This window comes from Chenopodium album, chromosome 27 (genome assembly GCF_948465745.1).
Source record: "Chenopodium album chromosome 27, dcCheAlbu1.1, whole genome shotgun sequence".
Classification (NCBI taxonomy): Eukaryota; Viridiplantae; Streptophyta; class Magnoliopsida; order Caryophyllales; family Amaranthaceae; genus Chenopodium; species Chenopodium album.
Window position 1 is genome coordinate 17,753,162 of NC_137860.1, and position 25,548 is coordinate 17,778,709.

Below are 25,548 nucleotides of genomic sequence, written 5' to 3' on the forward strand. Positions count from 1 at the left end.
GAGGATAGAAACGGGACAAGAAAGCTTTAGTAACATCATCCCATGTTCTCAATGAATTGGGCTTCACCTCTTTGTCTAGCCATTCCAAAGACCTTCCTAAGAGAGAGAAGGGGAACAACTTAAGGCGGATGAATTCTTGAGACACTCCATTAACCTTGATCGTGTTACAATATTTTTCAAACTCCTTAAGATGGTTCAATGGGCTCTCGTTCTTTGCCCCACTATATTGTCTCCTATCTATTAGGGTGATCATTACCGGCCGAATTTCAAAGTCGTTTGCCGGTGTAGTAGGTGGAGCTATGCCGCTCTCGAACCTATATGCACCGGGTACTCCCAATTCTTTCAAGGCAACTCTTGGTTGTTCTCCCATGATTTGCTCTTGTTCAATCTCTTCTTCGCTTGAGGAACTATAATCCAAGGTCTTGTTTGCTACTCTCCTCCTTGAGAGAGTTCTTTCAATCTCTGGATCAAAGGGAACAAATGAGCGATCTCGGGACCTATGCATACAAAACTCAAAGAAAATATAAGTAGCACGGCTACAAGTGTAGCCTAAAGTGTAAAATCTTTTTGTATTTTGCAAATGAAATGAAATAGACTCAACAACAACATGCACTCAAAGCACCATTCCCCGGTAACGGCGCCATTTTGATGGGAAGGAGAACGGTAGGTCGTTGGGCTACCACCCCACCCTATCAAACAAAATTTGTAACTTAACAAACCCCTATTTAGCGTAGTGGTAAGTCAAGGTCGAACCCAAGGGAATGGAGATCAAATGCACGATGCCTAAATCAAGCTATTTCGAAGTCAAGAAGGGGTTTATGGTAGAAACTAAGGCTAAACTAGGCGATGCAAAAGCTTATATGAAATCAATCTAAAGACACTAGGGCAATGGATCCACATGCAATTGTAATGGAAACGGTAATTTGGGAGGTCAAACCGACTAAGTCAAGTGATATGAAGGAAGATCATCATGTATCCAAAAGAGCATACTAAGATGGTTCACCTAGAGGTCTAACTAGCGTCAACTACGCTAAACACTACCTAGGGAACGTCACAAAGCACCTCAATCGTGAAATTGCAAGGTTACTAATCAATGGTCCGTATCATAGCAAGCTTACAATGCAATCTAGTGTATTAATCAAAGATGGCCAAACCTCAATTAATCACACACATGCACATGAAATATCAACCAAATTTAATCATATCATCAACTCTATCAATTATCCCCAAATTACACTAATCCATTATTCATACATGCTTCACCATTTCCCTACCTAGGAAACTACTCACTAGCCATAGGAATTAAGATCAAAACTACAACAATCATCAATTTCATCATCAACATAATTGAAATCAAAGATTAAACCAACAATCAATCAAAAACAATCAAAATTCAATCAATAACCAAATCAATCATCAATAACATGGAAAACTAATGAAATCAACTAAAATCAAACTTGTATTGAAATCAAGAAGAAAATCCTTACAAAACTTTGATCTAAAGATCAAATACAATGAGGAATCCTTGAGCAATCACCAAAAATCATGAGTTTCTCTCTCTAAAGTTCTTGAGTTTCTCTCTCTAAAATTCTCCCAAAAACTAACTATCAAATTCAATCTAAAAATTTTTCTTCTAAAAAAAAGGTAGAAATAACTATATATACAAAGAGGAGGTCGGTAATGACGCCCAAAAATAGACCCTCGTAAGTGCGGGCGCTCGGAGGAGAGAGAATGGTGCGCACGGGACACACCCAGACTGGTGCGCCCGCACGCACCTGGTGTGCGGCCGCAGCCGCACACTCCCTTGGTGCGCCCGCACCTGGCTGGGTCTTTCCCCCTTCTTCTCTTCGTCCTAGCTCAAGCGGTGCACACATCCAGGATGATGATGATGGAGGACAAAGTAGGCAGAAACTTTCTTGAATTACTTGAAGAGTATAAGCCATGAGGGAGGCATAAACAAAGCCTTGAAGCTTTCCCCTTGGATCCACCTTTGACTTGGAGCTTCTTGCACCTTCTTTAGGCATGAAAACAATGAAAACTCGTAGAGAGGAAGCTCGGGAATTCTTGGACAATCAATTACCACCTACAAACAAATGATAAAAAGCAAGTAAAAGAGAAAAATAACAAGTAAACTAGAAAAAAGCATGAAATAGAGAAACTAACTACAAAAAGCATAAAATCAAGAAAACAAGAATAAAACTAAGGAAAACTAAAGAAAAGAGAGATAAAAAGAAATAAAAATCATCCAAAAAGAAATCAAATCAGTGCCATAAATGTCACTCATCAAATATCAAGACTCATCCCCTTGATTCCAAACATACCCCCCATATGAGAAATATCTAATGCTTTTTTGTCTTTAGCAGTTGAATGACGACACCATTCATCCATGTATCCACAAAAAGTTCTTTTAGCTAAAGGCATGATTTCTATTTAATTAACTAATTAATAAGCTGGTTAAATTATGCAGTAAACGGATGATTCTGGGGCTATTTATAACCTTTTTTTCATGACGGGCTTCAATTCCTGTAGGAAATAGGAAAGCGCCTCTGTCGCTAGGCGACAAAATTGTCGCGTGACGACAGGATGATGTACACGGCGCCAGTTTATTTCTTTGCAGCGACACCTATTGCGCGTAGGAAACCGTGTTTTTACATATTTGATTTCAACTTTGACTTGACTTACTGTTCTATTCCTCTTCTCATACCCTTAATATTATTATTATTTTTATTATTATCTTTATTATTATTATCGTTATTATTACTACTATTATTATTATTATTATTATCATTATATCACATTAAAGCTTAATTAATTTTAAGCTTATCATATTTTCTTCCTTCATTTTCCTTTTTTTATTTCTTTTTTTGGGGGAGAGAGTCGGTACCCTCCACTAATATTAAAAATGACGGAAAAATTTCGCAAAAATTACACTTCATCACACACTTACATGCACAACACATTCGTTATAAAATAATAAATTAGGCAAATAAAATATGAAATTAATAATAAAATACATATATATACAAGTGTCTAGTACATGAGTCATATGAACACAATAGATAAAGTCCTACAAAAGTCAAAAAAATAAACACAGGTACAACTATGGCGCCGGAGGTCGCAAGTCGCGAGGAATGCCGAATGTATCAAAAAATGTCCTACTCCGCGGAGTATGTCCATCATCGTCCCCTGAACCACCAGGCGGCGCAAACTGCAGCTCAGGGCCAGGCCACCTAACCTCACCCTGAAACCCGACGGAAAGAGGCTGGGGCTGCAAAGGCTGCTGCGACGACGAGCCAAACTCGTATGTCCCACCACCCATCCCACCTCGAACGGTCGGCCCGGTCGGAACGTCCTCAGGTGATGACACCGAATCCTCTACAGCGGCGGCCTCAGAACGACCACCTCGACCACCGGAAGTAGTCCGGCGACGCCTCTAGTCGGACCTAGTAGTCTCCCTCCTAGGCTCGGGCCTCGATCGAGTGCGTGGAGAAGGAATAGGCTGCCCCTGCAAAAGTAAATCAAAGTTAGCAAATGCAACGAAAATAAAGTCAAAAGTAATAAAAGCAAAAATAATACCTCCTCAGCGTCATTGCTACGACAGGTAGCACGGTTCCGCAACCTCACAAGCTGGCTGCGAAAGGCGTCTATGCACCTAGCCATAGCCGTCACCACCTCACGAGAGAACTGCCAAAATAGTCAAAGTCAATAACAATTATAAAGCCAACATAAGGATGGTATGGAAAAAACTACTTACTCGAGTCTGGTGACGAGGAATAGACCGCTCCACAAACTGCTCTCCCTCTGGAGCTGGCGGAATAAGCTCCTCGATCGGCCCATACGTACCCTGGTAGCGTATAGACATCCTCGGAGGGATGAACTCCCTAGGACCAGCCTGCTAAGAATAAAAAAATTAGAAAGATACTTGGGGGCTACCTAAAGAAACATAAGTTAAATAAATGAAAACATACCGCTGCCTCCTCAGAAAGGACAGGAGCCGGCGCCAGTAACGGCAGCAGGTCCTCCTCGTAGCTCTGCTCAAGGAGAACATAAGACCTCCAAGGAGTGCCCCGGGCAGGCCCACCAGCACGATCCCGCTGTAAGGCATCGTGGAACATATGCCGAGGTGGAGGAGCGGGAACGACAAATGTATCTGAGGAGTGCTGGATGGCTACCCTCTCCCCCAGGTAGACCACCACGTCGTACGTCCCCAGAAAGTAACGACGCTCAGCTGTATACTGCGCCGACAGCGCAGAGATAGGGAAAGCAGCCCAAGGTCCTCACCGTTTGGCGTTAGTATCTTACTTAGTAATGTTTCAGGAGCCCAGCCCGAAAAGAGAAAGTACGAATCAAAGGAAAACCTACCGTGAGGATCATCTCTCGAAGGCGCAGCACCTCCGGCGGACCTCTGCGGCCTCCCCAACTAGCAGCAATGGGGAGCACGCGAGGAGAAGGCCTCGCAGGCGCAAGAGAAGGGAAGTACTCGTAGAACCGGATCTATACAAAAAATGAAAACCAGTAAAGATTGTGCTTCTAAATCTAGAGTTAAAACCTAAATAGGAAAAAAGAGGTATACCTCTACGACCCTCCAGAAACTGGAAAGGGCAATCTCTCCAGACAGGGCCTTGTGACGACAGGAGCGCCGCAAGCCTAGTAGAAAATCAGCATAGGCCATACTGGCCCAGTCATATGTTCCGACCAACTGGAGGTCGCGAACAGCAGACAGGTAGTATAGTAGTACCCTACTACCTCGATTAGGGGAAAACGTCCCTGATAACAGAATCAGCACAAAGATGCGCACCCGCTGCTCTCGAGTAGTCGAAACATCCTCAAAGGCTGCAGCCAGCGTGCAGCGACGAATGCATCGGGAACTCAGCTGTCCCGACTGAGCCTCAGCCTGGGCCCGAACAACGATCGGCCCCAATAACTCCAAAACCTCCGGCGAATAAACAGTAACGCCGGCATCGAAAGGCAGGGGAGTAGACTGGAACTCTAGCCCCGTGATGAGACTAAAGTCAGCTGGGGTGACTGTCATCTCACCCCAGGGAAAGTGAAAAGTGTTAGTGGTGTCCCAAAAGAACTCCACCAAAGCCCGGACGACGAGGTTACCCCCATCATATGAAAACATGGCCCGGGTGGCCTGTAGCAGGGGAGTCAATCCACATGACTCCCAAAGACGACAAAGCCCCTCATCGCGGCAGATGAAGTTGTCGTACAGAGAAATGATGGTCGAATTACCCGAGCCATGGCTACGGGTCCTCCCACTCGCTAGACCTCGTCGGATCCGTTCCGACAAATGATGCATCGGCGCGTGAAATAGGATGCGCTCGTCCCAATCAGGCATGAGACCCAGCCTGGAAGTAGAAGGCACGTCCTCGCCCTCGCTGGTGGGCTCGTCCTCTCTACGCGTGTCCCTCGACCGAGAACCGGAACCACGTCGTCTAACCATGCTAAAGTATGTAAAAGTAATTAAGCTTAAGTTTCTACAGTATCTAAAGTTCTCCTGGGTCGCATGATACTATGTTCGCAAAAAAAAACAGAGTACGTAGTACTAAAACAGAGCAAAATTTCAAACAAGCATGGAAGTGTTCTTTAAGCAAATAAACAATTTCTTGCAAACATATGATGAATATTGTGACAAATTGTACAAGTAAAAGCAGTAAAAATGCAAAGAACGACCCACATTGTTCTTCACGACCTTAAGAGGTCCAACAATGGTGAATCGTTCATTTCTTCACCAAATTGAGTCAAACAAGTCTCAAAATACTCCCAAGGTAATACACAAGCATAATTAAACAAATTCAAGGCATAAAATTCAACAAACAAAGCAAATTAAGCAATAGTATTTTCGGATTTTCGAAAAATACGCGAACAAGAACGGACAATTCGTCAAAAACCGAGTGGAGTTTGAGCAAAACTTACATAGATCAGGAAAATAGATGAGAAAAGCTTCGATTTGCAACAAGTTTGAGCGAATTTGGTTGAGAAATGAGCGAGAACGAGTACAGTGAAGATTTTCGTGAGTTTCGTGAAGCAGAGCAGCGAAATGAGAAAGAAGAAGAAGACGGGTTTTAAAACCCCGATTCTGTCGCCAAACGACAGAATTGTCGCGAGGCGACAGACTCTGTCGCGCGGCGACAGAACTAAAATCTCGTGACAGGTGTCTCTGGCCAACGCTGGAGCGGCGACAGAGCACTGGGCCTCTCCTTATGTTTTTTGGGTCCAGTTTAGTAATTTGGGTTCCTTGGTACGCCAGTTAGCCCCTTTAAGAAATTGACATGATTTAGTCAGCTTGATCAAAATGCACTAAGTGATCGACTTGATGAAATATCGTTTCACTTTAGCTTGAAGCGCCTAAGGATTGGCTCAAAATAAGGCACCGAAATAATGGTTCAGCAAATAAGGCACCGAAATATTGGTTCAATAAGATGCACCAAAGTAATGGTTTATAAAGGCAAAAGCACCGAAGTACTGGCACAAATATAAAAGCAATGATGAATTAAGGGTCAATAGGTAAAATGATTCTTTGGCAATGTCTCAATATAAAGAGGAGTTGTCTAGCGGCGAAGTACGGTCGTGACGAGGTAATGTCACAAATAGTGGAGATGGCGAAGCAAGGCCACCCTCGGCGGTCTCTCAAGGTAAAGAGGAGATTGTCTATAGCGGCGACATACTGCCGTGGCGATGTACGGCCACACCTGGAAGATGACGACATACAGTTATTTTCGACGATGTTCCCAAAATACTGTGGAGGATTGTCACCAAGAATATTGAAGGCGACGACATATGGTTATCTTCAACGATGGCGTTCACGAGGCACGGTGGAGGTTGTCACAAACAACAAATGCAACAGCAAAATGATTACATTCAGAGACGTGTGCTCGACGGTGCAAGATACGCGTTTCTCAACTCTTTTACTTGTTTTAACTAATGATTAGTTTGCAGGTATCGGTGTTATAAGAATGATTTGGAATTACATAACGTTTTGAATCATTCTCCGTCCCTATTGATACTTTGACTCTCGTTTTTCGAAACATAAGTTTCTTCAAACTCAGTCAAAGTGGGGGCTTCTGTAGACACCCATTTGTGTCTCCCCAAAACCAAACCCATTGATGAATGCCTTGCACGTTGTGTTATTATCGAATTAGGTGAAAGTGATTTGTAAGCCAAGTGTTGCGGTTTAGTTTTAATTAAATTCTTTTCTCTCTGTTTTTGAAAATGACTTTATTTATTTGAAAATAGCCGAACCAGTTTAGTTTGGTCCATAATTAAGGTCCAATAATAGTATAGATGGATGAACCTCGAAAGACCTTTCCAACGATATATTATAAGCCCAATTCCGATGAATATTGAGGAAGTTATGGCCAAAACACTAAACTGGGCCCGGTTAAGTATTTTAATACGGCCCAATGATCTAGAGGAGGGCCCAATATTAATTATTATTCCTAAAATTATTAGGATTAATTATAGTTTTCTAGAAGTTTCTAGAAAGTTCCTTTTAATTCTAATATTGTTAGATTTAATGATTAATTATTTTAAAATAGATTTTAATTTAGAATAAAATATTGTTTTGTTATCTTAAAAATATATATTTTATCTTCTGTACGGATTCCGTAGATCATGTTGATTAAAGATCAGATTCCGCGTGAAGAAAAACGCGCTAGTACAGGCTGTCGCCAAACGACAAGTCTGTCGCCACGCGACAGACCCTGTCGCCTCGCGACAGACATTGTCGCGTCGCGACAGAGTTGATTCCTGGCAACAGCGTGGAGTTTTATTCCTTATCAAACTCTATGATTTTCCGGACTATTTTCATTATAAATAGAGTCCGAATTCCTGTTTTCAGAATCATCAATTCTCATTGAATTCTTCCTTAATTGTCTCTTTTCTCTCTTAAGCAATATATGCTTTCTTTCTCCCTCTCTTTTTTCTAAACTAGCTTTTTACAAACAATATTCCGCATTCACAAGACTTAGAGTCATCTAGCTGACAAGGGAATAAACGCGTCGTCAATTGTCTATCCCTAGATCAAATACAATTTATACAACCTAAACAAACCTAATACGAGTATAAGGCAAGTATAGGGGTCGAACCACAGAGAACGGTTAAACACCACCAAATGTTATCGACAATTAAGCTAGTCCGGAATAGGAGATAAATAAACTAAAGTCTAAAAATGCTAAAACAAGAAATAAAACATTAAGGGAAATGGTTTAGGTATAGCTTTCACTTGAACATAAACAAATGCATAGAAATTGAATTAATTATGAACTAAACATGCTCAAATATCGAAATAAAGAGTCCAATCTAGCCGCCTTCCGGGGTCAATTGGCTTCTCCCAACATAGCCTCTATGTTTCCACATTAGAACCATATACTAGGAGGTACTATTAAATAACAATCGATAATAATGAACCTTAACTAAGTCAACTTCCGTTCCTTGTTAGCAAAGATTCACCTTTAATCAACCAACAATGTGCACTTGCAAGAAGATTAAAGAATATCAAGCATATAAAGACTTTAATCACAAATAAATCAACTCTAAACCTAGAACATGCTCAAGATCCAACTACACCACAACCATCCCCTTAATGGGGAAATTACTCACTAATCATGATAATAACAAGATTAATTAACAAATAACCAATAATCAACATGATTAACAAGTAATACCAACAACTAAAACAATAATAAAAATAAAGCAATAAAAATAGAGGAGAGAGAGTTAGAGATTCTCATTGATTGAAGATGTAAATCAATAGAAAAGATGATCAATTTCTTCTTCAAAATCCAAGTTCAACAATGGTGAAACCCTCACTTTCTCTCTTTAAACTACCCTAACCCTAAGCTAAACCTAGAGAGAGAAGCTCTCCTAAAAACTAATTAGAGAGTGGAATAATATGGATGATTATCTCCCCTTCTAATTACCCCAAAAATGGGTATATATACTAAGCTAATAAAATAAAAAAGAAAAAGAAAAATATAGAAATAAAGAAAATAAAATAAAAGAAAGAAATAAGAAAAGGAAAGTAAACAAAAATAAAACTAAAAGAAAAAGAAAAATAATAAAAACCCCAAAATCCCCCAAAACATCAGACCCTCTTCTTCTTCGTATTCTTTAGCTGCTCTGAATTCTCATCCTCACCACACATCATCATCATAGCAATTAATCAACGGTTGTAAAGCTTCACCCTCAATCATCATCAAATCGTGGCCCTTGGATAAAATCGAATTAATCCCAACCGTTGAAGCTCATTAATCCGTACAGAAATTAGCGTGAAAATGGAGCGGCCGATGGTGCTTTCGGAGCGCCCGCTCATGCCTTCTGCCTCGAATTGGTGGAAATGAGTTAAAATGGAGCGGCCGCTTCGAAATTCACAGTGCCCGCTCCAAAGGGTATCGAAATTGGGGGCGAATTGCTGCGATTTGCTTGCTGCTACTGTTAAAGGTTGTTGCTGGCGGCTGACGGTGGTTCAATGGTGGTGTTTGGAGGTGGTTTGGTGGCGCTGCTAGGTGCGGCTGCAGGGGGCTGGCGCTCTGGGTGTATGGCGTGGCAATTGTTGGTGTTGTGTTCGTTGCTGTTGTTGTTGTTGGTGGTTGTGGGGTTGGTAAGTGAGAACGGTGGCGCGGCTGTTGCGGTTGGTGGTGCTGTGAGGGTGGCAGCAGGTGAGTGAATTGTGGTTTACGGTGGCTGGGAATTGCAGGGAAGAGGGAGTGCGCAGAGATGTTGCGGGTTGGACGGTGGTTGGTTGCTGCTCGAATTGGAACAGGGGAGGCTGCTGTTGGTGGGTACGTGAGTGATTGTGAGTGACGATGGAGCTGCTGCTGTTGTTGGTGTTGCGTGAGTGATTGCTGCTGGTTGTTGGTGGTGAGTGGTGTTGTGAGGGGGCGCAGCAGCTCGGTGTATTGGAGCAGGGGAGCTTGGTGCTTTGTTGGTGTGGTGGAGGATAAGGGAAAGGTGTGGTGATGGATAAGGGGGCAGCATGCTTGTGAAATGGGCATTTGGCGTTTGACTCAAGTTGGAACCCGAACTCACTTGACATGAATCCCGAACCACTACACACAAAATCGAAGGAAGGAATTAGGATAAATAAAAGAAAAATAAATAAAATGGAAATAAATAAAATGAAAATAAATAAAGGACGAAATAAAATAAAACCAAGACAAACGAAATAAATAAATAAAATAAAGTTGAAAATAAGAGACAAAAAACTAAACTAAAAATAATTAAAACTACGCAAGCAAATAGAATAAAATAAAATACGAAAATAAACTAAAACTAATAAAATAAAGAAAATAAACTAAAACACTCCAAAATTACCAAATTAAACTAGAAGCTTTATTAAAGAGAAAACAAGAGAATAAAAGGTAAAATAAGGGAAAATAAACACGAAAATAACCTAAACAATACCCCTAGGAGTGACTTAAATATCACTTATCACTAGCCAAGTTCGAAGTTGCCTTCGCCCTAGACGTGCAAGGTTTGATAATTTCTGAGGGTTTGGTCCAAAACTAGTCTAAACTTTATTTAATTTGATTTCAATTTAATTATTTAATTGTTCTTTATTGATTTTCATTGAAGTTTACTAACTTGTGTATTTTGTTATTAGAAAGAGGTACGAGGCTTCAAAGTAAGTAGATTAGCTTACGCCCTAGATTGCATGCTTATTATTGTTTAATATTCCTAGTATTATGTTAGGATGCTTTTAATGCTTTCTAGTATCATGTTTAGGGTGCCTCCAATCTTTTCTAATATTAGTATCATGTTAGTACCATGTTAGGTTTAAAGCTTTGATCTTTATTGTTTAGTGACATTCTAGGGTTGTTATTAATCTTGTTAGTATCATGCCTAGGATCTTGCTATTATTATTAAGCTTTATTATTCCTTATCATGTTATTATCATCGTTATTATTATTTATTGTTTATTATTATGTTGCTTGATTATTTTATTGTTATTGCTTGGTCACACCTTTTATGATTGTTAAAGGAAATTTGTACTTGGAATCACGCTTAATAAGATAATTAAAAATTTTGTTTAGGCTAATGTGATTTTAACTCAAGTGATCGCCAATAATAGTATTATTTGTGCATTAATATTCAACCAACATAGATAAACAGGGTAGGTTTAATATAATGTTTGTATGTTATTCGAAAAGCGCACATGAATACGAGCAGAACAAAGTAGAGGCCTATTTTATAGGGCGGGTCCTTTCTTTTGTAGATTGGATTCGTACCCTCATCCCCGGACCCTGTTTGGTTCAAGACCTTATGGAGTAGTTGATGGTCCTTTTGGATTGTCTTTTGGGTTTACAAGTTCCTAAAACTTGTTGGCGACTCTTTTTGCTCTTTGTCTTTCCCTTTGGAACGCCACCGTACTTTAGTGTATGATCACAGTGGGGTTCAAGTTTGGGGTTATCATAATGCTTGAAATATTCCCTACAATATGACACACCTTATGTTTGGGCTTGGATTGTAAGTAGAGTTTAATTAGGATTTGGACATGGTTTTATTTGTAGATATGATCTATAAATATAAACCATGCCTAGGGTTATATGACATAACAATTTACACAGTGTGAATTGTAAGACAAGCAACCAAGAAATCCCAAACCCTAATTCTCTCTCTCACATTCGGCCCTCTCTCTCTCCTCCCCTTGTCCGTGCGTTCCTCCTTCCTTGGTGGTGCGTGTGGTGGTGTGTGGGTGGTGTTGTGGTGTGCTCGTGACTCTAATCTCCGTTGAAGGTTGATTGAAGCGTTCGGTCACAACTAACTAGCATTAGTGGAGGTTTAATCCGTGCTTGTGGACTAAGTAGAGGAATCACACGTGGGGTTCTTTGTCTCCCTTGTTCTTGCTCGATCTCTAGTGGAATCACGCTTCAAAGGTATAATTCTTACTTCTTTATGTGTTATGCATGAGATCCTTGGTTTGGTGCTATGTGAATATGATTCATGTTATTTCCGCATTTATTGCCTATAATCTCCTACAGTGGTATCAGTTAGCCTCTTGCATTTACATATTTTGAATAATAATTCTTTGATAATCCGCAATTTTAATTCAATTAGGAGGGAGAATAATTTAATTATGGGTCAATTGTTATTTTAAATGTGATTTAACAATATAGAATCATTAAAGGTGTTTAATTTGCTCCATATTAGCCTAGAATTGATCCATTTTTTGCCCTTTAAAAATCAAAAAAAAAAATTCGAACCCCATAAACCCTAATTTCGAAAATTTCGAAAATTTAAGCCCTAATTTGTGAAATTTTGTGCTTAATTTTGATTTATTTCGATGGTAATATGTTTAAGGAATTTAATCTATTTGATTACATGTTAAAATTATGAATTTTCATGATCAAATTATTTAATTTAAGTGTTAAATTAAATTAGGATTAATTTCATCAAGAACCCTAATTTTAAAATTGAATATGATTTAGTTTTGGAATTAATTGGACCACATAAAGTTTAATTTAATTTTAAAAAATCTGTTTTGTTTTATTTAATTAAAAAACAAAAACAAAATTTACAGCAGCAACCACCGCGGCTGGGTGGCGCTGCCACGGCGGTGCTGCTGCTGGTGGTCCGGAGGGAGGGGCGGGGAGGGGCAGTAGTGGATCAGAACAGCAGCAACAGCAGTGCCGCGCTACAGTTGCACGGTGCTGCTGCTGCTGCCCTGCGCCGCTGCACAGCAGCGTACACCTAGCGGTGTACGACCACCATGGTTGGCTTCGGCTGGCCACACCACGGTGGCTGGCGGGTTTTCAAAAAAAAAAATTATTTAATTTTGGATAAAATAAAATTTCAAATTTTTTAAAAAAAAGATATGTTTTAATTTTGAAAGATAATTAACAAAATTAAGGTTGTTATTTTTGTTAAGTTTGGATAATTATGGAGCAAAAGATTCTATTTGGATAATGATTGATTAAATAATGTGATTATCCCATAATTATTTATGGATAATAATTGATTTAAAATATGTGATTGGTTAGTAATTAGGATAGAATTTCCTAAATTAATTAGGATAATCATAGAAAATAAATATGATTTATCTTCCATAATTCAAATAAGATTTGATTCTATCTCATACCTAAATTAAAATATATGATATTTTATGGTTGGTCATGAATAATATATGATATTATCTAATTACAGTAATTAATTAAAATATGAGATATTTAGAGCCATGTTTCCTTTATTGTGAACATTCGATGTTGTAGTTTAGGAAACCATGATTAGTGATTTATTATATGGCATTTTATAATATATGATATTGTTTATTGCTATATATATAGACTTGTATGGCCCATAGATTCTAAATACGATCTGCGCATCGTGATGTATTTTTGTAATCTAAATACAGTCTGCGTACCGTTAAGTATTTTTTAATTTGTAATTTATTTTATTTTATTTAAGTATTAGATAGAATAGAATAAAATTACAGGTTGCAGTTGATCCAAAAGCCAATGATGTGAAGGCCTAATGGAGCAAGATGGATGAGATCCATGAAGGTTCAAGTGGGACATTTTGCTTTATTAGTATTTCTTAGGATTAAGGGGCCATACTATGTCATGTTTTATTGCATTAGTAGATTATGCATGTTAGGTTTATTTATGTTGCTTGATGATGCACTAGAGTTCACTAAATAATCACAACATAATAAATCTAGATCCCAGTATTATTGATGCAGCTTTTCCAATTAAAAACCCGACGAAGCCTTCGATCGTTTATGATGGGTCGGCCTCAGCAGAGCGTCATAATATATCTTGGGGAAGTGGGGGTAGATCACGTTCTACACTTTTAATTGGTTATATTCAACAAGGTTACCTAAAGATCAGTTTTGTTTAGGGTAAAAATACCCCAGGTGCGTGGCCCAATCTCATAGTGACACGTGGCCTAGTAAAAAGGCGACACGTGGCCCTATGAGAGTGAGACACGTGTCCACCTGTCATGGTGACACCTGTTAGCCATCTCTAAATGCCCTAATGCAACAATCAGAAAGAGAAAAAGGCCCTGATGACCTCAGGCCCAAATCCCGAGAAATCCTTGAAAGTCATAAAACGGCGCCCCCCACGGCACGTGGCGACCTCTGATTGCGCAGCCAATCATGTCACGAGATTCTAGGGCATAAACCCTAGGGGGCACATGTTCCCACCCCTATATATACCCCAATCATTTATGATGGGAGGGGTGGATTTTGAGGTGACATTAATATAGAGCACTAAAAGCTCCAACTTCTCTCTACTTTCTCTCTCTAGCCTTTTCCGTTTCCGATCACTAATTTGATCGTCGGAGGCGAATATTCCGATCACCGGAATATTCGTTATTTTGCAGGTGTCCGAGTCTCATTGTCAGCAGAGCGCGACCAGTATCCGAGGGAATCACAAAAAACCCCGAAACATTTGGCGCCGTCTGTGGGGATACTCGTCCGTTATGGCAATAGATGGTCAGACACCTAATTCTGGTCCTCGTCCAGGCGAGGATGGATATGTAGAAGACATACGTACTACCATACACTAAAGCAATCCTTTGACTGCCTCATTTGAAGAGGCCGAACAACCTCCTGTTACCCCAGCTACTTTAATGGCCGAGCTAACTAAGGTCAGCAAGGAATTGGCGGCTACCCAGCAAAAGGGGGGAGGAGGCACCTCCAAGAAAGCCAACAACAAGACCAATGTAACTGATGCTGGTAACACCCCATTCCGTCGTCCGCACGGAAGGTCTCCCCGAGTCCCACGGACCAACTTCTCTAGCCTGCTGGCGAAAACACAGTCGGCTGGGGGGAGGGGCAGATAGCCAAAAAATGTTGAGACTGAGCCGTCACAGCGTTTCAAGGACGCAAGGGACTACATTCGGCACAAGCAAAGGGAGAGGGCCGCATACTCTGACAAGGATGAGGCCTCCAACCAATCTTTCTCCCAATTCACCAACACGGCCGCTTCCAGCAAGAGTCATACTATCACTCCCCGTCCAATCCAGCCATTACAATATCAGCCCCCTCAAGTACTCAATGGGTTGATACAACCAACTCCCCAAGTCTTTGGGCAATATGGGCCGTATGGTCAGATGTTCGGCCAGACTCCCTACCTGGCTGGAACGTTCGCTCAGCCTCAGCCTATTGATTGGCAAATGTGTTTGCTGAATTTGGGAGATAAGCCGCCTCCGTTTTCGCAAGACATACTAGCATCCCCTCAACCAGCAAAAGTGAAGAGTGTACTAGTGGGTGCCTATGATGGTACGGGCAACCCAGAGGAGCATGTTACCTCGTACAAGAACTTGATGTACTTGCAAAGTGTAGATGATGATGCTACATGGTGTAGATGCTTCCCGGCCACTCTCAAAGGGGTAGCCCAGGATTGGTTTAACAGCCTTCCAGCCGGATGCATCAATTGCTTTACCACCCTCAGTTTGTTGTTTGTGAGAAACTTCTCATACAACATCCCACCAAGAAAGACAAGTCTCAACTTGGCTACAATTGTCCAAGGAAAGAATGAAGGACTACGCTCGTACGTCCAAAGGTTTAACCAAGAAAAAGCCCAAATTCATAATCTTCCGGACGAAATGGCTTACTCAGAATTTCTCCGGGGATTAAGACATAATGGTTTTAAGTTTGATTTGGTCAGAAAAAAGATTCGGTCATACGCAGGTGTATTGCGGGAAGCCAAAGCCTATATTGAGGCCGCGGACTTTTGTTCGCTCACCAAATCAGAACAGCCAGCCAAGGGGGCTGAGAAGAAGCAATCTTCTCAGCAAGACTCGGCTGGTCGAAAGAAAGAAGGAAACAAAAGAAAAGAAATCTGGGTAGCTGATGACAAGCAACCCAAGTCAAAGAAAAGTAAGACGTACGAGCCTCAGTATGAGTTCAACAAGGATGGTTACTCCATTTTGATGGAGATAAAAGACAAGTTTGAGTTTGAGAAGCCTCAGCCTTTGAGAGGCTCACCTCAGTATAGAAACAAGAACAAGTATTGTCACTACCACAAGGATGTGGGTCATGACACGAATGAGTGTATTAACCTTAAGAGGCTGTTGGATAAGTTGGCCGACAAGGGTCTGCTGAAACCCTATGTGACCAAGTCCAAATTCACCTTCAAGCGGACAGAAAACACGTCCGAGAAAAAGCAACAAAGTGATAAGAAAAATGACAAGGAAGATGATGGGAATAGCACTGATTCAACTTTTGTGGCCGTGATATCAGGAGGCTTTGCTTCAGGCGGCCCTACCATGAAAGGAATCAAGCAGGACGCTCGAAATTTGTCAAATGTGATGCAAACAGACGTTGTTAAGGCTGAGCCATTTCCTGAAGTAATCATAAGTGAGGCTAACCGTGGAGAGGTCAGAGCTTTGCACAATGATCCCATGGTCTTTGTAATGAAGATAGCAAATTTGAAGGTGGGACGGATATTGATTTATACGGGGAGTTCGGCCGATATCATCAGTCTCTCTGCCTTAAGGACTTTAAGCTTCCCAGAAGATGCTCTCCATGATATAACTCACCCCTTAGTAGGATTTGGGGGGAATATCATTCATCCAGTTGGACGGATTGACCTTCCCATCCGTTTCGGGCAGAAGGGTGAAGGAAGAGACATGGTCGTCCGTTTCCTTGTGGTAAAAGAGTTAACTAGGTACAATGTCATCCTTGGCCGCCCTACTCTCAATGCAGCCAAGGCGGTCATAGTGCCCCACTTGATGTTGCTGAAGTTTGAAAGGTCGGACGGAAAAATTGGAACAATTCAAGGAAGTCAGAAAATGGCTAAGGAATGTAATCAGCTGGCCGTGAAGCCTACAGCACGCGGCCAAAATTGTCCGAGCCTAAGGAAGAAGGAACCTCACTCCCAGCATACCAGGTCGGCCAGAAGCGTAAGGCGACCAGGGCAGAAGAAGCCTAGCAATTAATGACTGTCGGCCGGCCAGATGAGTTGAGGCCCCAGCCGGCCGGCAGCCACCAGGATCTAGTGCTTGACTCCAACTACCCAGAACGGACAGTTAGTGTCGGCACTATAGCCTTGGGATTGCTTGGGGATGAGTTGGTTCAGCTGTTAAGAGAATTCAAAGATGTGTTTGCATTTGAAGTTGGTGAAATGCCAGGAATAAGTCCTGACCTGGCCGTGCACAAGTTGGCCGTGAATCCTCTGATAAAGCATGTCCGCCAGAAGAAGAGGAATCACGGAGAAGAGAGGAATCAGGCGGCCACAGCAGAGGTAAAAAAGCTGCTGGACGCCGGTTTCATTCGCCAATGCTTTTACCCAGATTGGGTGGCCAATGTAGTTCTTGTGAAAAAGCCGAATGGGACTTGGAGGATGTGCGTGGATTACACGGACTTGAACAAGGCGTGCCCTAAGGATAGCTTCCCCTTGCCTAAGATTGACCGTTTGGTTGACTCTACGGCCGGACACGCCCTTATGAGTTTCATGGACGCATACTCCGGATTCCATCAAATTCCTTTGTGGGAAGAAGATCAAGATAAAACAGCGTTTGTGACCGAGTAGGGGTTGTACTGTTACAAAGTTATGCCATTCGGCCTCAAGAACGCCCCTGCTACATTTCAGAGGCTTGTTAATACAGTCTTTAGAGATCAGCTCGGCCGGAACGTGGAGGCATACATTGATGACATGATTGTCAAGTCAAAAGAGCCGGCCGACCATCTCAAGGATCTACGAGAAACGTTCACCGAACTCAGGCGGCATAAGATGATGTTAAATCCAAAGAAGTGTGTATTTGGTGTTGAGTCCGGCAAGTTTCTCGGATTTTTGATTGATCAACGTGGAATTAAGGCCAACCCTGAAAAAATTCAAGCCGTCCTTGACATGAAGTCTCCAAGAACAACCAAGGAGGTGCAAAGACTGACCGGCTGTTTAGCAGCCCTTGGAAGATTTTTGTCAAGATCAGGGGATAAGTGTCGTTACTTTTTTCAAACCATTAAGAAGAAAGCCATGTTTGAGTGGACAGAGGAGGCCGAGGAAGCATTCGTACAGTTAAAAAGTCATTTGCATACATTGCCTCGCCTCGTCAGTCCGCTCAGGAATGAGAAGCTATATATCTATCTTGCCATCTCCGAACATTCTCTAAGTGCCGTCCTTCTTGCTGAAAGGGACGACCATCAGGTCCCGGTGTATTTTATCAGCCATGTACTTCACAATGCTGAGCTTAAGAACCCCCCAATTGAAAAATTTGGCCTGGCCTTGTACATGGCATCAAAGAAGCTGCGGCCATACTTTTTAGCACATTCAATTGTGGTCTATACAGACCAACCCTTGAAGAAGTCGTTCTCAACATTAGAGGCAAGTGGCCGCATGGTCAAGTGGGCCTTGGAGCTCAGAGGTTTTGATCTTGTGTTTGAACCAAGGAAGGCAATCAAGGGGCAAGCCTTTGCGGATTTTTTGGCTGAAATGACACGGCCTGATCTTCAGCCGGCCGGGGACCAAGTCTGGAAAGTGTTTGTGGATGGTAGTGCAACAGCGACCGGGTGTAGCGCTGGTATTATATGTGAATCTCCTGAGGGAGACAAGTATGAGTATGCGTTGAGGTTTCAGTTCCAAGCGTCAAACAATGAAGCTGAGTACGAAGCATTGTTGGCCGGCCTAAGGATGTGTAAAGCGGCCGGGGCAACCAAAATTGAAGTATGCTCGGACTCCCGGCTAATAGTTCACCAAGTCAATGGTGGCTTCGAGGCCAAGGAGCCGGCCATGATGAAGTACATGCAGCTAGTTAAGGATGAGGCCGAAGGCCTAGAACTTTTTTCTCTCAAGCAAGTTCCTCATTCAGAGAATCATCAAGCGGACGCCCTCTCCAAATTGGCTTCCTCGGCATCATGTGATACTCCAAGATCAGTGTTTTGGGAAGTAAAGGAGAAAAGGAGCATTGATGCTGAGCCCGTTCAGATAATAGATAGGAGTTCAACTGGATGGACGGAATTATTTCCTACTTAAGGGATGGAATACTTCCGGACGATCCCAAAGAGAGTTGGCTATTGAAGAGCAAGGCAGCTTGGTTCGAGCTGAAGGATGGGGAGCTATTCAAAAGAGCCTTTGTGAAGCCTTACCTTAAGTGTATAACTCCTGAAAGGGGGCATGATGTGTTGGACGACCTTCATCAGGGACATTGTGGCTCGCATATTGGAGGACGAGCCTTAGCCGAAAAAGCAACACATTTGGGATATTACTGGCCGAGCTTGAATCCGAACGCCATGAAAATGGTGAAAAAATGTGACAAGTGCCAGAGATTTTCAACCCTTATTCATCGTCCAGCAAATAGTCTATCAGCCATCAGTAGTCCGCTTCCTTTAGCCAAATGGGGCATGGACATTTTGGGGCCGTATACTCCTGCATCCGGCCAGAGACGATATGTACTAGTGGCAGTAGACTACTTCACTAAATGGGTTGAAGCTGAGGCCGTCCGGGGCATTAAATGGACGGATGTGTCAGCCTTCATTTGGAAGAGCATAATCACTCGGTATGGGGTACCTCAGTCAATGGTGTTCGACAATGGACCCCAGTTTGAGACGCGTCAACTTAAAGAATGGTTGGGAGACCAAGGCATTACTCATTGCTTTGCCTCAGTCGGCCGACCACAAGCCAATGCTCAAGTTGACGCCTATAACAAGTTGATTTCAAATGGGATCAAGCGCAAGCTTGAAAAAGCAGGCGGCCTATGGGCAGACGAGTTGGTCAATGTGCTATGGTCCATACGGACAACGGCAAAGAGTTCTACAGGGGAGACTCCATTCTTTTTGGTCTATGGAGCTGAGGCTGTACTCCCAATTGAAATGTATGAGCCCACTTTGCGGGTAATGCTTTATGATGAATCGGCCAATTGGGAGGCCATGAAGACCGCCCTAGATTTCCTTCCAGAAGCTAGGGGCAATGCGGCTCTTAGGCATGAAATTTATTGCTTAAGGATGATAAGGGCATATAACCGCCGAGTGTCTAAGCGCCCGCTCAAAATGGGGGATCTAGTGTTGAGAAAAATGGAAGCTGTTGGCCGTGCCAATGAGGACGGAAAGTTGACTCCAAACTGGGAGGGGCCGTACAGAATCAGGGAAGAAGTCCGAGACGGCACATATCGCCTTGAGGCAATTGATGGCCGTCAGATCCCACGGACATGGAACACTGATAACCTGAAGAAGTATCATGTTTAAGTTTTGTTTCTTTAAATACTTAGCCAAAAAAGCTGTTTATACAGCTAGGTCTACTGACCGAGCCTTGTAATTAAAGCCATATGGCCACAACAATGTACCTTTGACAAAAATTAATGAAAAGTCAGGCATTGTTGAACTATTTGTTGTTTTACTTGTATTTATTTGCTTGTTATTATTTATGATTAAAGGCCGAATGAAATGATTTACTAAGTTGCTTCCAATGTAGTAACACGGCTTATCATTCTTATTGAATGGCCGAAGTAAAAAAAAAAAATATAGCAATTCGGCCACACAAAAAAAAAAAAAAAAAAAAAAAAAAAAAAAAAAAACACTGATTAAATTCAGAGAACAATGCGTCCGCCCAATTCTAGGCGGACGATTGAGGCAAGGTATTCCAAACTTGTGTAGAAAGCAAGTGTCCTTTACAAATAGGGCAAGGGCATACCTAGGCGTTTGGCCCGGCCGATCAAGGAATCTCTAAGTTGAGATAATACTTAGGATTTCTAGGGTGCGTCCGAGCGATAGATTCAACGGACTGCTCGTACAATGATAGCCGAACGGCCAATTAAATTGATTCGCTGCTTCACCTAGTCCAAGGGCAATCATTACTATGATTTGATTAACTTGCTAGTCGTCATACCCTTTTAACGTATAAAAACTACCAAGTTAATCAAACCACTTAGAGAATGGACTAGGCGAACACCGAATAAAGGGGCACATCCCTAGGAACGTATGAAAAGACATAATGTTGAAACGTACGAAAATCATTCAAAAAACGCAAAATTGCAAAAATTGCCAAGTATGAAACAAAGGTGAAAGAACCACGCAAAGGCGGACAAAATTTTCATTAATAAGACCGCACAAAGGCGGCCAAAATGTTTACAACACCGCCCTAACAGGCGGCTTCAAATTAGAAACAAAAAAAAAGAAGTACAAAATAAGCTAAGTACACAATAAGCTGAAAAAGAAGGAAAGCTTGAAAGCTGAGCAGACGGCTGCTGGAGGACCTGACCTCTACTTAGCCGTATTCTCCTTGGCAGGCTCCTCCGCACTTTTGGCGTCCGCAACTAGGGCAGCCTTGTCGTCTGCCTCCTCCTCCTCCTCGTCCCCGTCCTCTCCGGACTCGGGGGAAGTAACTACCAGCTCAGGAGGAGGCATGCCGGCCTTCTTTGCCTCTTCTCTGAGGCAGACGTACTGAAGCCGCTTCTTGAAGCGTTCCTCGTAATAGGCGGCTTCACCTTCTTCCACCATCAAGTCGAAGGCATCGAAGAAGTATGCCTTAAGTCTGTCCTCGGCATTTTGCTCAATGCGGACGATTTCTTCCGCGCTGGGTGGCCGAGGAGTTTTAAGTTGCTCCTCGTAGTCCGCAATGGACTTCTTTAAGGTCTCAACCTCGACCTTCAGCGCGTCCGCTTCATCTAGAGCAGACTTAAGGTTGGCTTGGGCCAACTTCAGCTCACTCTTCAAGGCTTCAGACGCCTCGAAGCCCAGCCTCCATTTATCCCTCTCTAGGACGGCCTTGTCCCTCTCAACCCGCATGGCCTCCCTCGCCAAGGACTCCTCGTTGAGCGCCTTGCCCAGTTTGACCAGGTCTTCATTTTGCCGCGCAGCCTTGTCGGCCAGTGCGGTTATTTGGGTCTCAAGGTGCACCCGTTGGACGGCGGCCGTCCCCGTCACTGCGTCCTCGGCCTTTCTGATCTCCAGCCAAGCTTGCTTCAACCGTTCATTTTCTTTGTCCTTCCAGTCTAGGAAGGCGTTCAGACGGAGGAAGAGCTGCGGACAGAAAAAGAAACTTAGTTAAATATAGAAATTTGCTAAGTGTTGGAAAGAAAAAGCATAAGGAGAAAGAAGCGTACCTCAGCGCTACAATTTAGCATGGGGCCGAGGAAGCCCTCATTGATCCCCCGCAGCTTATCACGCTGCGCTAGGGGGACCGCGCGAACCATGGCCTCGCGCATGGCCTTCCTGTCCGCACCAGTCAGTGACTGGCCGGGCATCCTCAATTGCATCTCCTCTGATATATCTGCGGACGACCGTGTAAGAAGAGTTAGCTAAAATTTACAAGTAAATAAAGGTGTACAAAAATTAAGAAAGAAGAAGGCTAACCAGTGGAGAAGCTTGGAGGAGAAAGATTGGTGGGAGGAGGCGGCAAAGAGCCCTCCCCCTCGTTTTGTGGACGACCAGCATCAGCATCGCTGGCCAACTGACTAGCATTTAGCCAGTTAGATTTTTTGACAATCTCGACCCCGGCAATCGTCCCGATTGTCCAGCGGCCGGTCATTTTTTCTGGGGTTGACTTATCCCCACCGTCCGAAGGGACGGACTCTTCATGGACCTGATCAGCTACAGGCTCCATGGGCTTGGAGGCCCCGCTTTGTGTCAGCCGGGGTTGTTCTCCTTTAGACTGCGTTGTAGCAGTCTGCGATTTTGCCGTGGCCGCGGTTTTCGAAGACGGCTTGGAAGCAACCGTCTTCCTCCTTTTGGATGCGTTCGCATCAGGAGTGGACGTGGCCGGCTGCTTCCTCCTGGCCTTCGGAGTAGAGGAGGAGGTCTGCAAAAATACAACCAAAGTTAAAAAAATTTTAAAAGTCAAAGTACATGATGGCGTCCGTGTGATTTGGGAAAGGAGCTCCCTTCCAGCATGCCTGAACGGACATAAAGCGTCCGTGCAAACTTAGGAAGTAGGTTCCTCCCAATATAGCAGAACGGACACAATAAGGAATGAGAAATTCAAAAAATAAACTAAGTTTTTACCTCCTTGAGTTGCTCGTACATCTTGAAACGAGCCTTGTATCTGGCCAGGTCCACCTCGGACATCTCCACCTCGCCTTTTTGGGCCGGGTCAAGCATTGCGTACGCCTCCGCTACAAAAAGAAAAAGCAAAAGTGTTAGAATATTTTTCTAAAAAACTCTACGTGCGTACAAGAAGTTTATATATTTCTAAGTGTCCACCTTGGGGCTTGTTTTGGTACAGGCCGTACGCAGACATGAAGATAGGGTCCCTAAGCCAATTGGCAAGAGGAACCCAATGGCTAGGGACCCGTTCAGTTTTATTGCCCCGCTTGACCCGATTAACTTTGAAGTACTCGAGCTGGTGTTCGTGGCTTGGGTGGATGGGCGGCTTGTCAGGCTTATGGTCTCCGCGTCTAAGTTGAATAGGCTCTGGACGGCACTTGTTCATGCGGAGGTTGAACTCCGCGTCCTGAGTTTTGACGCGGTAAAAGCGGTGCTTCCAGTCCCTCCATTTACTGACGCGGTCGACCACGACCATGTAATCCCTAGTTGCACTCAAGATGAGCCAACCATCTGCATCTTTTTCCAGCCGAGTAAGTGAGTGCATCTCACAGAAGACCGCATAGTCTGGCGTGAATTTTTTGGCGATGCACGTCACTAAGTACCCAAAAATGTTCATCCAACTGTTTGGCGTCAGTTGGAAGAGGCCGATGTCATACTCGTCCAGGACAGTCCGGACGAATGGATGAAGAGGGAAGCGGAGCCCCACGTCCAAGGCGACCCTGTAAACGCAAAACGCCCGTTTGCGCGGCTTCTCCTCATCCTAGGTAGCCACAGCAATGGCCTTCCTGGGCACTTGAATTTCGAATCCCACCCCCAAATGGAGGGACTCCTTGTACTTCTCGATGTCTTTTTTCAAAAACTTCAGGGCTGTCTCCCCAACCGTACAGGCGTACGGGTCCCGGAAATTATCTATGTTGGCGACAGTTTCTTCGGCCGCCGCCTCACCTTCGGCCGCCGCCTCACCTTCGGCCGTCTCACCCACGACCTCTTTCTCAACTTCTTCTTCTTCCACTTGATGAGAAGGGGCACTCCCAAATTCCGAAGACCATCGGACGCTTGCCCTTGTCTTTAGCAGCGTCCGCCTCATTTCCCGAAGGAGGGGCGATGCGAATAGGCAGGACGGACGGTTCTCTGATTGAGATTCCTGTTAAGGGTCTGTCCGCCCCGCCCAGTTGAGGCCGAGGTTGAGAAGAAGAGGGGACAGACGAACCTGAAGCGTCCGCCCCGGGATTGGAAGGGTTGTCTTTGCAGGCTACCAGCTCGGCCCCATCCATGACCGAGCTGGCGAATTGAGGGAACCTAAGTTCCGGAGCTGGAGCGGACGAGGCGCCTTCAGCTTGAAGGCGTTCCTCGAAGGAAGAAGTGACCTCCACGGCCAAGTGATGAGAGCCAGTGGAGGCACTCGTTGTTTGAGTGGTGGAGTTAGTCTCCACCATAGTACTTGGGTTACTAGGGTCATAGAGGACCCTAGGATGAACCAGACTGCCGTCTGGGTTCCTGGCCGCATGACGCTCACGCGTTCGCATGGTTCTTGCCATTGCCTGTTGGGACAGAGAAGAATAAGTGGGGGTGAGTATGTACACATCAGACATAGACTCACTCCAAGGAGGAGACAACTCTTCTCCGTCCACTCTAGATTCCTGAGTCCCAGGCGAACGGCCGGCCTCATGAGAAGAGTCGGACGAAGCCGAGTATGGATCTAGAATTGAAGTAAAAGAAAAAGAAAACAAGGAAAAATAAAAGAGGAAATGTAGACGGCCTACCTTTGTACGTTCTGAAAACTTTAAAGGTGGTGGTGAAGCTCTTGAAGGTTGACCGGAAAACTCAAAAATGCCCGGAAAACTCAAAGAAAACTCAAACTCACGGCGGCGCTCTTGAAGATTAAGGGAAAAATAACTTTCTCTCACTAGAATGCTCTGCCTTCTCTCTAGAATTCACAATTGGGTAAAGTGTGAAAATGAGAATTCACTTCCCATATTCATAGAATGAACTCATGGGGGCAAAATGGTAAAATCATTTTTCCCGCCTAAACATTCAAACGGTAATTTCTTGAGAAATTACTCGAAGAAAGGGACAGGACGATGTTAGGGTTCTGTTAACTTGTGAAAAAGACCAGACGGACAATTAACGGCACGTTAAAGTGAATTGAAAGGAGTTTAAGTGACAAATTCAAGAATTTTACACCTTCAACACTTAGTCTCCACAACTCGAGAATATGTAAGCAGGAAAAGCGTCCGCCCAGTTCTCAGACGTTTAGTCCAAAAGAAATTCAGACGTACGAAGCACGATTAAAAAGCCAGGAAGTACGTCTAAAATCATGAAAGCCCAGTTTACCCAAAGAAAATATGTGGTCGCTCTGGGTGGTTAGGAGATAAGCTCCTCCTAGAGTATCAGAACGTCCAGTCTCATTGTTGTGGTCGTTCTGGGTAGTTAGGTGATAAGCTCCTCCCAGAGTATCAGAACGTCCAGTCTCATTGCTGTGGCCGTTCTGGGTAGTTAGGAGATAAGCTCCTCCCAGAGTATCAGAACGTCCAGTCTCATTGCTGTGGCCGTTCTGGGTAGTTAGGAGATCAACTCCTCCTAGAGTATCAGGACATCCAGCCTAAAGTAAGGGGACGACCACA

The 25,548-nt window shown here is 43.4% G+C and overlaps 1 protein-coding gene across 1 annotated transcript in view; it reads right to left on the bottom strand.

The window, feature by feature from the left end:
- The window catches only part of LOC145619727 (protein FAR1-RELATED SEQUENCE 4-like), a 58,455-nt gene that overhangs the window by 23,084 nt on the left and 9,823 nt on the right, over positions 1-25,548 (bottom strand). The window lies entirely within an intron of this gene.